Raw genomic sequence first — 12,787 nt, 5'->3', positions numbered from 1 at the left:
CCAAAAAGAGTACATTGAGATCATTTACCCAAAAAGTTGATATACAGTGGAACCCCGCTCATCCGAACTCCGGTTTCTGAGCTCCCGCGTTCTCCCAGCCTTTATGTTGATATAATCCATATAATCATCGAGCTTTGCGCCCGGATGGTATGCAAAACAGAAGGAAAAGGATGTACCTACATATTTCGTATTATCTGTGGAAGCACCTACCTACTAGGTATCTCGGACTACCAATTTGCTGAGGTTATGAAAAAGCTGGATTGTTCGAACAGATAGCAGTATTTAGATATTATACTGACAAACCACCAAAACATCATAATCCATTTCTTTAGGAGTGTGTTTTTTGACGTTAACATTTCCTTTACAAACATTATTTGAGATTTGTGCGCATTTAAGCATAATACCTGCATTGTGTTCACATTGATTACTGTTTGCATACTCAAAGGCGCTTATCGCGCTCACTTTTTTAAATTTTATTTACATAGTATTCCGTCTCACGACATAACTTGACGAACATAATTCCTAAAATTCACTCGGTCCATGGCAACCGTTCTCCAATTTATCGGGCACCCCACGTTCGCCAGATCACGCTCCACTTGGTCTTGAGGATTTGCCGTAATGTGAATATCTGGTCCGCCGTTGACCGTCCCTCCATGAAGCCTTCCCATGATGACTTCCCACGAATCTGTTTGCTTGTGGCGTTAGGCGGCGGAGTAGGATTCGGGACAACACTTTCTAGGCGGCATTAAGGACAGTGATCGCTCGGTAGTTCTCACAGTCCAATTTGTCGCCCTTCTTGTAAATAGGGCATATTACCCCCTCCTTCCACCCCTCCGGTAGCTGTTCTATGTCCCAGATCCGGACTATGAATCGGTATAGGCAATCGGCCAACTTGTTCGGGCCCATTTTGATGAGTTCAGCTGCGATGCCATCCTTCCCAGCCGACTTGTTTCTATTCAGCTGACGAATGGCTTCCTTAACTTCACTCATCGTTGGGAGTGGCTCCTTTACCTCGTTGGCTTTACCTCTCCTGCATGTGCGCCGTTCAGGTGTTCATCGAAGTGCTGCTTCCACCTTTTGATCACCTCACGATTGTCCGTCAGGATGCCCCCGTCCTTATCCCGGCACATTTCGGCTTGCGGCACGAAGCCTTTGCGGGATGCGTTGAGTTTCTGATAGAACTTTCGTGTTTCTTGGGAACGATGCAGCTGCTCCAGCTCCACGAGCTCCTCCTCCTCCAGGCGGCGTTTTTTCTCCTGGAAAATTCGGACTCGCTGCCTCTTCTGCTGTTGGTAATTTTCCACATTTCGACGGGTGCCTCTTTGCACTACTGCCGCCCGCGCGGCATTCTCTTCGTCCATCACCCTCCTACACTCATCGTCGACCCAGTCGTTCCGTCGAGTTCAACCGATGACGTTCTCCACAGCACTGTTGATGGCTGTCTTGATGGTATCCCAGCGCTGCTTCGACCGATTGCGCGTAGTCTGCTGCGACCTCAGGTTGCTTCAGTCGTGCGATATTTAACCGAGGCGGGCGCCCTCACTTCCATCTGTACCGTTGAGCCGTCAACACGTACGCCGGAGCATCGTATCGTTGCTGTGTACCTGCAGGAACATTTTACATTATTTATTTTTTCCTTACCTGTATTTCAATCAGCACTTTTCAGTGCTAAAATTATTTTCATTTTCTTTTATTCATATTTTCTCTTTTCTTTCCAGCATGGGGAAGTCTTCGGCCGGCTCAAGGGTCGGAAGAAAACGGATTGCTGAACCTAATCCAGGGCCATCTGCCAAAAAAGTTGAAATTTCCAATTCATTCGATGTCCTTCATAACATTGGTGATGAGGAAATATTCATATTTAATTCTGATAAGAGTACTAAGAAACCTTCTTCTTCTTCTTATACTCTTAAAAACGAAAAGATTCCACCAATAACGGTCACGATTCCTGACTTCAATGCCTTTCGAAAAGAAATCGTCACTTCCGTCAAGGATGTGAAGATTTCTTTTCAAATCGGTCGAAGGGGAACTGCTCGTATATTGGCGGAATCTTTTAATGATTTTCAAAAAATTTTAAATTATTTGAATAATAAAAAACACCAATTTTTTACGTACGACACTAGAGGTGATCGTCCTTTTAAAGTTGTACTTCGTGGTCTCACCGGCGATCAGACACCGGATGAGATCACAAATGAATTAAATTCTTTGTTAGGTTTTTCTCCAATTCAAGTAATTCAAATGAGGAAAAGAACCAACACGAATAATACCAGTAGTGTTGGTTTTGCTCCTGAACTTTATTTGATCCATTTTAAAAAGGATCAGGTCAATAATTTGAAAATTTTGGAAAAGGCTCGTCTTATGTTTCATTGTCGAGTCAAATTTGAACCTTTTCGTAAATCCCATACCAATTTTTTACAAAATATTACGCAATGTCGTCGTTGTCAAGCTTTTTGTCATGGCACTAAAAATTGTAGAATGAATGCCAGATGCATGTTTTGCGGCTCATTCGATCATGAAAAATCTAAATGCCTTTTTGGTGGTGATAAGCCAAAAACAGAATTTTTTAAGTGTGCGAATTGCGCAGGTAATCATTCCTCGAATTCTCTAGATTGTCCCGTTAGGGCAAAAATTGTTGCTTCTAGGAAAAACCCCAAAGTTTCCAGAAAAGTTTCTTCTCCTCCTTCCTCTTTTTCGTCTACACACGTCAGACCGGCAAACAACATGCCTGTTCGCAGTCAGCCTCGGCCTACATTGGAATCACGGCTGGGTAATACCCGAAGTGATTTTAATGTTACCTGGGCTGATTCTGCGCCCCAGACTCGTTGTTTATCGTTCTCAGAGGTGGTTGAAAATGGGTTTCCCTCTTCAGGTTTAACTAATAAAAATGGGAAAAAACCAAGTCTCAACGTTCATGCGAAGGCTTGGGAAAATCCCCGAAATTCAAATACTTTTTCTTCTCCTTCCTCTTCTGATTCTAACAATTTTGTTGATTTGGGTGAGATTACTGAGGAAAAATTAAAATTTTTGCATCAAAATTTAATGGAAATGATGCAACTTATGTTGAAAGCAAATTCAATGTTTGAAGCTTTCCAAACTTCTTTTAATTATGCTAACAAAATTATTATGACTTTACGATTCCCTCATGGATCCAAATAGATGTTTAAATATTATGAATTGGAACGCTAGATCTTTGCTGGCTAACCAAGACGAGTTCTTTTTATTTTTGAAAACTCAAAACATACATATTGCTGCCATCACTGAAACTTTTTTAAAGCCAGACAATAACTTGAAAAGCAATGCTTTCTTTAAAATTTTAAGAAATGATCGACTTGATCGACAAGGTGGGGGTGTAGCTATTGTCATCAATAGTCGTCTCAAATTTAGACTTCTTCCTTCTTTCAATACAAAAGTCTTAGAAACAATTGGAATTGAATTAGAAACTTCTATGGGGAAAATTATAATTGTTGCCGCATATTTGCCTTTTCAATGTAGCGGTGAACAGAAAAATTTTTTGAAGGGAGATTTACAAAAACTCACCAGAAATAAATCTAAATTTTTTATTATTGGTGACTTTAATGCAAAACACCGATCTTGGAATAATATTTCATCAAATTCAAATGGGAATATTTTGTTTAATGACTGCTCTGCAGGTTATTATACTGTTGAATATCCTAATGGGCATACTTGTTTTTCTTCAATTAGAAATCCCTCCACAATTGATTTGGTTCTAACGGATTTAGGCGAGCATTGTAGTCAATTAGTTACTCATGCGGACCTCGATTCAGACCACCTTCCAGTAACTTTTTCTTTATCCCAAAGTCCCATTGAAAACCCTTTAAAATCAACTTTTAATTTTCAAAAGGCTAACTGGGAGCGATATATGAATTTTATTGAACGTAATTTAGATGTAAACGTTCCATTGAATTCAATAGAAGATATTGATTTGGCTGTAGAAAATTTGACAACTTCAATAGTCAATGCTAGAGCCGCTTCAATACCTAAAGTTAAACATAAATTTAATCAACCTTTAATTGATGATGATCTTCAGTTTTTGATACGACTGAAAAACATTCGTCGACGCCAATTTCAACGAACTAGGGATCCTTATTTGAAATTAATTTATTGCGACCTTCAAAAAGAGATCAAACGTCGTTTAAATTTCATTCGTAATGAAAATTTTGCTAAAGCAGTAGAGGACATAAAACCCTACTCAAAGCCATTTTGGAAATTAACTAAAATTCTAAAAAAGCCCCAGAAGCCAATTCCTACTTTGAAAGATGGGGATAAACTTCTTTTAACTAATTCAGAAAAAGCTCAAAAATTAGCCCAACAATTTGAGTCTGCTCATGATTTTAATTTAAACGTTGTAAGTCCAATTGATGCTCAAATTTCCCTAGAATTTGATGATATTATTTCTAAGCAAATTGTGTTTGAAAGTTCTTGTGAGACAAATATTGATGAACTTAAATTGATTTTCAAAAAATTTAAAAATATGAAAGCCCCGGGCGAAGATGGGATTTTCTATATTCTTATTAAAAAGTTGCCTGAAAGCACTTTAAATTTTTTAGTTAAAATCTTCAACAAATGTTTTCACTTGGCTTATTTTCCCAATAAATGGAAAAATGCCAAAGTAACTCCAATTTTGAAACCTGGAAAAAGTGCTTCAGAGCCTTCAAGTTATCGACCAATTAGTTTGCTTCCTTCTTTAAGTAAACTATTTGAGAGAGTTATTTTGAATAGAATGATGATTCACATTAATCAGAATTCTATTTTCCCTGATGAACAATTTGGTTTTCGTCATGGACATTCTACTACACATCAACTTTTGAGTGTAACTAATATGATTAACGCTAGCAAATCTGAGGGTTATTCAACTGGTGTTGCTCTTCTTGATATTGAAAAAGCTTTTGACAGTGTTTGGCACAAAGGTTTAGTAGCTAAATTAGCTCGATTTGATTTTCCTGTATATCTCACCAAAATTATTCAAAATTATTTGACTAGCCGAACTTTGCAAGTAAGCTATCAAAATTCATGCTCTGAAAGGATACCCATTAGAGCTGGTGTCCCTCAGGGTAGTATACTTGGGCCTATTTTATACAATATTTTTACTTCTGATCTTCCTGATGTCCCAGAAGGAAAAGGTAGAAGATTATTTGCTGACGATACTTTGCTTTCAGCCAAAGGTCGAAATTTACGGGTGGTACGCAGTAGATTGCAACAAAATTTAAATTCCTTTTTGAATTACTTGAAAATGTGGAAAATTTCTCCTAACGCTTCCAAAACTCAACTTATTTTATTTCCCCATAAGCCAAGAGCAAATTTTTTAAAACCTAATGAAAATCATTCCATAACTTTTAATGGGGTTTCTCTAGAATGGTCTGATCACGTGAAGTACTTGGGACTCACACTTGATCGGAATCTTTCTTTTAAGAATCACATTGAAGATATTCAATCTAAATGTAATAAATACACTAAATCTCTTTATTCTCTCATCAACAGGAAATCCCGGTTGTGTCTGCGAAATAAGATGCTCATCTACAAACAAGTTTTCCGACCAGCGATAATGTATGCAGTTCCGATTTGGTCTAGCTGCTGCGCGACGAGGAAGAAAGCCATCCAGAGGATTCAGAACAAAGTTCTGAAAATGATTTTGCGGCTTCCACCTTGGCACAGCACCGAAGATCTTCATCGGATTGCGGGCATTGAATCGATCGGAGAGATGGCCAACAAAATTATCTCCAACTTCAGAGGCAAATCGATGCAGTCTTCCATCGCAGAGATTCGTTCTCTTTATGTTTAGTTTAATTTTAGGATAGTGTTTAGTTTTAAGTATAAAATATTTTTGCTATTACAGGATGTTCTCCTACATTAAAAACTTGATTGCGCTCAGCAAACTTAAATCTTATAAATAAATTTTTATAATCTAGTTAACTATAGGGCTATGAACAGTTCATTATTGAGCTGAACACCTAGTTTAATGCAATAATGTAATATAAGTGTAATGATGATTTGATACAAATAAAGACATATTTAAAAAAAAAAAAAAAAAAAAAACCGAGGCGGGCGCCGGTTTCGTGTGTTGTTCACTACGGAGAGTTTTGGGCGCATCTTCACCATCACCAGATAGTGGTCTGTCTCGATGTTGGCGCCTCGACAGGATCTGACGTCGATGATGTCCGAGAAGTGCCGGCTTTCGATCAAAACGTTGTCGATCTGTGATTGCGTTTGGTGATCTCCAGGTGTACTTGTGTGGGAGGCGGTGCTGGACGTCGGCCGTCGTATTCACGCTCCAGCTGCGCTGCTGATGTTGAAGAACCGGCCCTTGATTCTCAACCGGCACATTCGTGAGTTGATCGGCCACCACCCGATCACGCGCTTTTGCATCTTTCCCATCACTATAAAAGCTGTTCCAAGCTCGTGTGTGTTGCCGCAGCTCTGGTAGATGGCTCGACCATCTGGGTACGTTCGTTCCGTGGAGCCCTTCCAGCAGACCTCCTGCAGCGCTACGATGTCGGATTTGCGGCTCTTCAATTCGTTGGAAAGCATGTGGGTACTGCCCACAAAATTTAGAGATTCCAGTTCCATGTTCCAAGTTTCCAATCGCTAGTCCCTTTTCGTCGCGTGGGTCTTTGCCGATTTCCATCCTAAATTTGTTGTTCGTTGCTTATGTTTTTTGTAGTCACGGGCTCGCAAGGCCCGCAGCTAACCCCACTATCTCGCAGGAGGACCGTCGTAATGTTGCTGCTTTGGGTCCCGAACACCACCAGGACGTTGTTGCACTCCGCACGCCGCCGGAGAACAGACGCGTACGAAGCCCCCTAACTCAGTTTGCATGCGACCAAAGAATCCACCGGGGTTGGGTACCCGATCTCCGCCAAGGTTGCTCGCACCCCAGCTAGCACCACGGGGAGGTAGAGAATCGGAGTTGCAGACATGAGGTGATATGACCACTACCCGAAGGTTGGGTGTATGGGGTCTCGAGTTGCACATTGTCTACCGTTCGCTAGTCAAAATCGCGCTCACTTTATCACGACCAAAAATGTAGGTTAATGAAAAATAGATGTTTAAAGTTATTTGTTGTAAGCTGTCTTCCTTTCGTAGTTTTGGCATAAGATGTGAATAAACTACATAAATGTAAGGAATACGTTGGTTTTTATGATCAAATGACTTTCAACAAAAAAAGTACATTTGGTAAAATTTCACAAAAAGAAGCTCGATCGAAAAAGAGTACATGTACTCTTAAAAGTGTACGTATGGTATCCTTAAGGGGGGGTAGGGTCTAACGGGTATAAAAAAAACACAATTTTCACGATTTTTTTCTAGAGCTATCGTTCAAACAAATGTATTCAAATTTTTTGCATTATACAAAGCATTGTTAAAAGAACATTTAATATTTTTTTTGAAGAAAAATATTGAAAAATGAGCCGGTGACGGAGCACTTTCGAGGATGCCTTTTAGAAAACAGGATTTGCGGTGGACACTGTATCTCAGCACAGAATCATCTGAAGTAAAAAAATCAGAGCAAAATATTTTTAATAGATGTTTTTCTGGACACCAACGTTTTTATTTAACTTAAATTTTTTTTTATAAAATTTCTGTGTCTGTTTGAAGTCAAAACTACGATTTTTCACAAAAAAATCCGCCATTTTTCACCTGTAAAATCTCCCCAAAGTAAAAAATACAAAAAAGAAAAACGGTGGGGTCTGGTATTTTATATGTAGAAAATATGTTCCAAATTTGAAAAAAATCGGATAAAATTTTTTGAAAGTGTTTGACCCTACCCCCCTCTTAAACAAGCTGTGAGTAGATTCCTCTTTTTGAGCTTGTCGATTATTGTTTTGAGCTACCCCGTCTTACACGCTTAACCTTCCAAAGCCGTTGGCTAAATATCCGTTTCGGGGAAATATGCGTTGTAATTTGATTTCGTTCTCCTGGCTGTAAGTGTTAACCGATTTTAATGATATTATATTCATTGTGTAGGTAATTTATTCTAATTACTCAACATTTCAAAATAAAGTCGATATGTATTACCAGGTTTCAGAAACTGGTTCAGAAAGTTAAAAGTCCGAAAAAAAATTTTTATTTTTAAAATACTCATAACTTCTGACAGCTTTTCTGTATTTAATTATTTCATTGATGTTTGAAATTGTCAAAAATCCATCTATCCGACAATGTATAGATATGTTGGGGTCCAATGGAAGTTTTTACCGCTATGACAGATCTTCCGGTAGAAAAAAGTCTTACTTTAAAAAAACGACATGCAGTTTTGGCTTTGCTTAGCTGTATTTCATTTCTCAATGAACCGATTTTAAAAACTCAAATTTTAGTTTTTTGGCGTTAATTTGATCATTATTTTCATAGAACATACTTGGTCTGTCAAAACTACCAGTTCATCAGTATATTGGAATGATGATAAAGATGTTTGAAATGTGCGCTTCGGGTCATATTGACCCGAACGGCTTTGGAGGGTTAAGATGATAATGCTTCTGTCTAAGTCGATTGAACTTCAACCGGCTATTCATAAGTTTCTGTTTCAGTCTCGGAATAACCTTTTTAAAATATTCTGATTGAACATTCTCAACATCAGAAATGTTGTTGCTGTATTCAGAAAAAATATTCAGAGATTTAAGCTTTGAGGTAAAGTAGTAGTATGATGTATAGATAAATTTGTGAAATATCGATGATGATTACCACAATGGTAGCACAGCAAATCCTGTTTAATTATATTGACCATCAATCAATTATTTAACTAATAATGGCTACCATATTTAACTCAACTAACTATTAAACTAAGAATGTCATTATTAAAAAAACGCTTCAAAAACGATTTTTTGATATTTAAAAATATGTTACAATCCATTAAAAAAAATTATAAAACCTATTTCTTCAAACTAGAACTACATCGTCATAGAGACATCATATTTCACAATAATCACAATTCAATTTCACAAAAAAATAATATGATGACTATACTCTACCATTCTCTGGTGGAGTTTGCGGATTCTTCTGAATTTTTGTTTAGGCACAGTATGTTCTCCTGCAAGTCTTTTGAAGGGGTCCTTCACCACTAGCTTGATGATTTGGCTGTATGGTTTCGTGTAGCTCCTCTGCGATTGACTGTTTTCAGTCCCTGATGAAACTTTCGGAACTGCTAGAGATTTCAATGTCCTCCGCAGAATCTACCAGGCTTATAATCACAGGATGCAAAATACATCCGAACATTTTTGATAGCGACATGTTCAAATCCATGCGAGAAAAGAGCTACAGCCTCCCACCATTGTTGGCATAAATTCTCATTACGGGGGAACCTGTTTTAGAAATCAATTACACGCTAACTTTTGGCTACCCCTTAACGAATACTTTTGACCCGTTATTCAATAAGACTGGGAGAACTCCTTTTTAAGGATAAAGTTGCTGTACCCTTTAAGGGGTACCCAGCCTCATAACGCTTGTAGCGGGTCAAAATTACCCCTTATTTCAAAGGCTCATACCGGATGAAAATTACCCCTTATTTAAGATGCTTTCGTATGGTGGAAATTTCAGGAGCTGCTTATGAAAAATATGTTTACTGAGAAATAAATCACCACAAAATATCATGTTCCATTTTGTTTATTCAAAAATTACAATTAATAAATTTTTTCACCATTTAGTATTTACTATCCAACATCCATGTTTCCGGTTTCAGTCATCGGCTTACAAATTTTTACCGTTCTCGTCCGGAACTGTGCTGTTCTGAAATAATAACATGAATAATTAAAATCTCACAAAGGAAGCAAAATAAATATACTATAAAATACTTACAATTTTCCATATCACCGGACAAATAATAACGCATTCAATGTAACATCTAAATCTACCCCTTCGAAGCGGATTCGAGCTTTTTGAAATAAGGGGTAATATTGACCCGAAAAAATGACCCGTTATTTGACAGATCGTGGAGGTTCTCAATAACGGGTCAATTTTACGCCTTTAAGGGGTAGCCAAAAGTTAGCGTGTAGTCAGATCGATTTGGCATTTTTCTTTATTTGAAACTTAACTGTGAGCAGCTGCTCCACTTTAGGTAAATGCAGATCACTAGGAAAGTCCACGATAATGCTACGCAGAACACGAACTTTACGAAAAACCATCGAAAATATTTCGAATACTTGATATTCATTCTCAAGTTGAGAACCTAAACCAAATACCAAAAAAATGTAAACAAATTGCCTGCATAGAGTTACACGGTGAAGCTTCTTCGATCATTAGTCATTAAATAGTACTATTCACGAAACCTTGCGTTTTTATAATTGATCTAAGTAAGTCGGACAGAATTTCAAACAAAATGGTGATTAATTGAATTGATTAATAGTGATTTCGAGAATTTGAATTAAAAACAAAATACAAAATTTTCCAAGTTTTTTCAGGAGTAGTCCCACTGTTGAAGTGTTACGATTTCTGAAACCTTAAAACCGTTATGATTGTTTGTAAATAAAGTACCGCCATGTTGGATTTAAAGTTGGTACCGTAAAACGGGGTAAGATTGATCACTTTTTTTCAATATTTCTCGATTATTTTTCTGTTTCATATTTTTAAATCAAGTACTGGAGTCCTATGAACGTAAAACTTGGTTGCAAAAATTTATTAGAATTCGTCTTTGTTAAGAATTTGATGTTTTCAAATTTTGAAATGTATCGATCGCAAAAGAAGTCCCAAAATAGAAAAAAATAACAGTATTTTCAATTCACGAAAAAGCAAACGGGAAAAAACGCGACGGCTGAAAAAACACGACCGTTCTCGAGCATGGCTTGCTGCGATCGGACATTTGCAAACGACTTGTCTGTTCCACATAAAATAATCCACATTTGCATTTTTAACCGCCGAATTCTGGATCAATTTTTTTGTACGGGATTTTCATCCTATGGGATGATTCATCCCTACCCACTCTGAATCAACGATTCTGAATTTCACAAATCTCTTCAAGTCTTCAGATTACGCCATCCAATGCATATGTAATCCAGTTATCACTTGGGTGAAACATATTCAACAACATATTAGTTGAACTTGAGCGATCGAAGCGAATCGTAATCAGTTGAATTTGGTCGTAGTAGTGTTCGGAAGCAATAATGAAATTTTTGATTTTGACGTTAGTTTTTATCGTTAGTTGCTTATCGGGTCTATGCAGCGGTTATGCATTTGCACGGCGAAACGCAACAAGCCCAGGAATGTGTCGTTATGATCCAAAACAAATCAAAAATGGCTATAAAAATAATAATCTTTGTGTTGATATTTTAGATTATCCGGGTGAGTGCTACGAGGCCAGCTATGGAATCCACTTGCCGAAAGATTCAAAGCGTTTCAATAATGAAAAATGTGAGCAGTATATTTGTTCTGATGATTACACGTTTTCACTTTATGGGTGAGTTAGTTGGACAATTTACATAGTTGGTTATTTTGGATTAAATAAAACTTTTAATTTGCAGATGTGGTGTGATAGGTGCGAGACCGAATTGTCATATATCCAAGATCGATTCAACGAAAGAGTATCCAAATTGTTGTCCCCGGGAGGTTTGCTCATGAGTGTAAAATACCTGTTGAAAAGTGAATAGAACAGTGCCCTACTTTCTTTGCCGACTTTAAGGCGTTTTGAATTATGTACTAGGCATATTCCCGACATCCCTCCAATCTTGGAAGAAACTCACACACAAGACAACTATCTTACTTTTGTTTGGTTGTTCGAGAAATTGTCCTGAGATTTCGGCCGTTTAGTCGTAAAGCACGGAATCAATTCGTTATTTTAACTAACATTCATTTTCATATAGTCAATCTTCTTCTAATATACAGTATGACCCATAAAAATATGCGAAAATCTGTCATCAAAGTTCAGAAACACTTTTCTTAGTGTTAACATGATTTAAAAACCTTTTTATTCAATCAGGCACGTAGATAAATATATAAAGAAACAATAACTCGACATATTCACTTTCGTTCTCAACTACTCTCTGCAGGCGAGATCTGAATCCGGAGCATACCTCTTCAATATAAACCTGTTCGATCAAAATTATTCAAATTTTACTGCCGCATATTCTACCTTTGATTTTTCATTTGTTCATAGATGGTATGAATATTTGATGGCATTTAAAAATGTTTAGGATGATGAACCGTAAGAATTCTATCAAATCTCCTGAAAAAAACCATGATATTATTGATAAGGTATATTGATAAAACGTCTTCAACCGAACCTAAACGAACGCCAGTAAAGGAATAAAAAAAAAACATTTTTTAAAATGTTTTCAGTTGTACACTTTTCTGCGAAAGAAAAAAAACTAATCTATTACAATAGACTGAGTCAATATGGGGTCATTTTTGAATTTCTCAAACCCTGGGATCTAAAAAGCTTCGTTTAGGTCAAAAACTGATCCACGATTTTTTTCAATAATGTTTATATGAGTAAATTTGAAATTTTAGGTTTGTATGGGAAAATTGAATATTTTGTACTGCAAAATCAACATAACTTCTGTTTCTTCCGTGGAACCGAGCCTGCCAATGGTTTTTGTGCCAATTTATAAATTCTCTTAAGGAAATTTTCCGCTGAACAAATTTGTCGCAGACCAAAACTTCGTATCTTATTAAACAAAAAAGTTATAATAGCTGTTCAACATGGGTATGTTTTTTGGCATTGAAAAACAATCAATTCAATTAACACCACAGCTTGTGCCTCGCAAAGCTTTGCATGAAAAATAGTCATGCAATATCTCTCTAGGTCTTCAGCAGTGATGTCAATTTAATTTATTGTTTATCAATGCCAAAAGAC

At 37.2% G+C, this 12,787-nt stretch overlaps 1 long non-coding RNA gene across 1 annotated transcript; it reads left to right on the top strand.

Annotated features, from left to right (window-relative positions):
- The first annotated feature begins 11,262 nt into the window (after nt 1-11,262).
- On the top strand, nt 11,263-11,686 carry LOC129748747 (uncharacterized). Its single transcript, XR_008737805.1, has 2 exons — nt 11,263-11,392; nt 11,457-11,686. It is a non-coding gene; the product is annotated as an uncharacterized LOC129748747 (long non-coding RNA).
- The last annotated feature ends 1,101 nt before the right edge of the window (nt 11,687-12,787 follow it).

The sequence above is a fragment of the Uranotaenia lowii genome, chromosome 2 (genome assembly GCF_029784155.1).
Source record: "Uranotaenia lowii strain MFRU-FL chromosome 2, ASM2978415v1, whole genome shotgun sequence".
Lineage (NCBI taxonomy): Eukaryota > Metazoa > Arthropoda > Insecta > Diptera > Culicidae > Uranotaenia > Uranotaenia lowii.
This window is presented reverse-complemented; position numbering and strand designations above follow the sequence as displayed.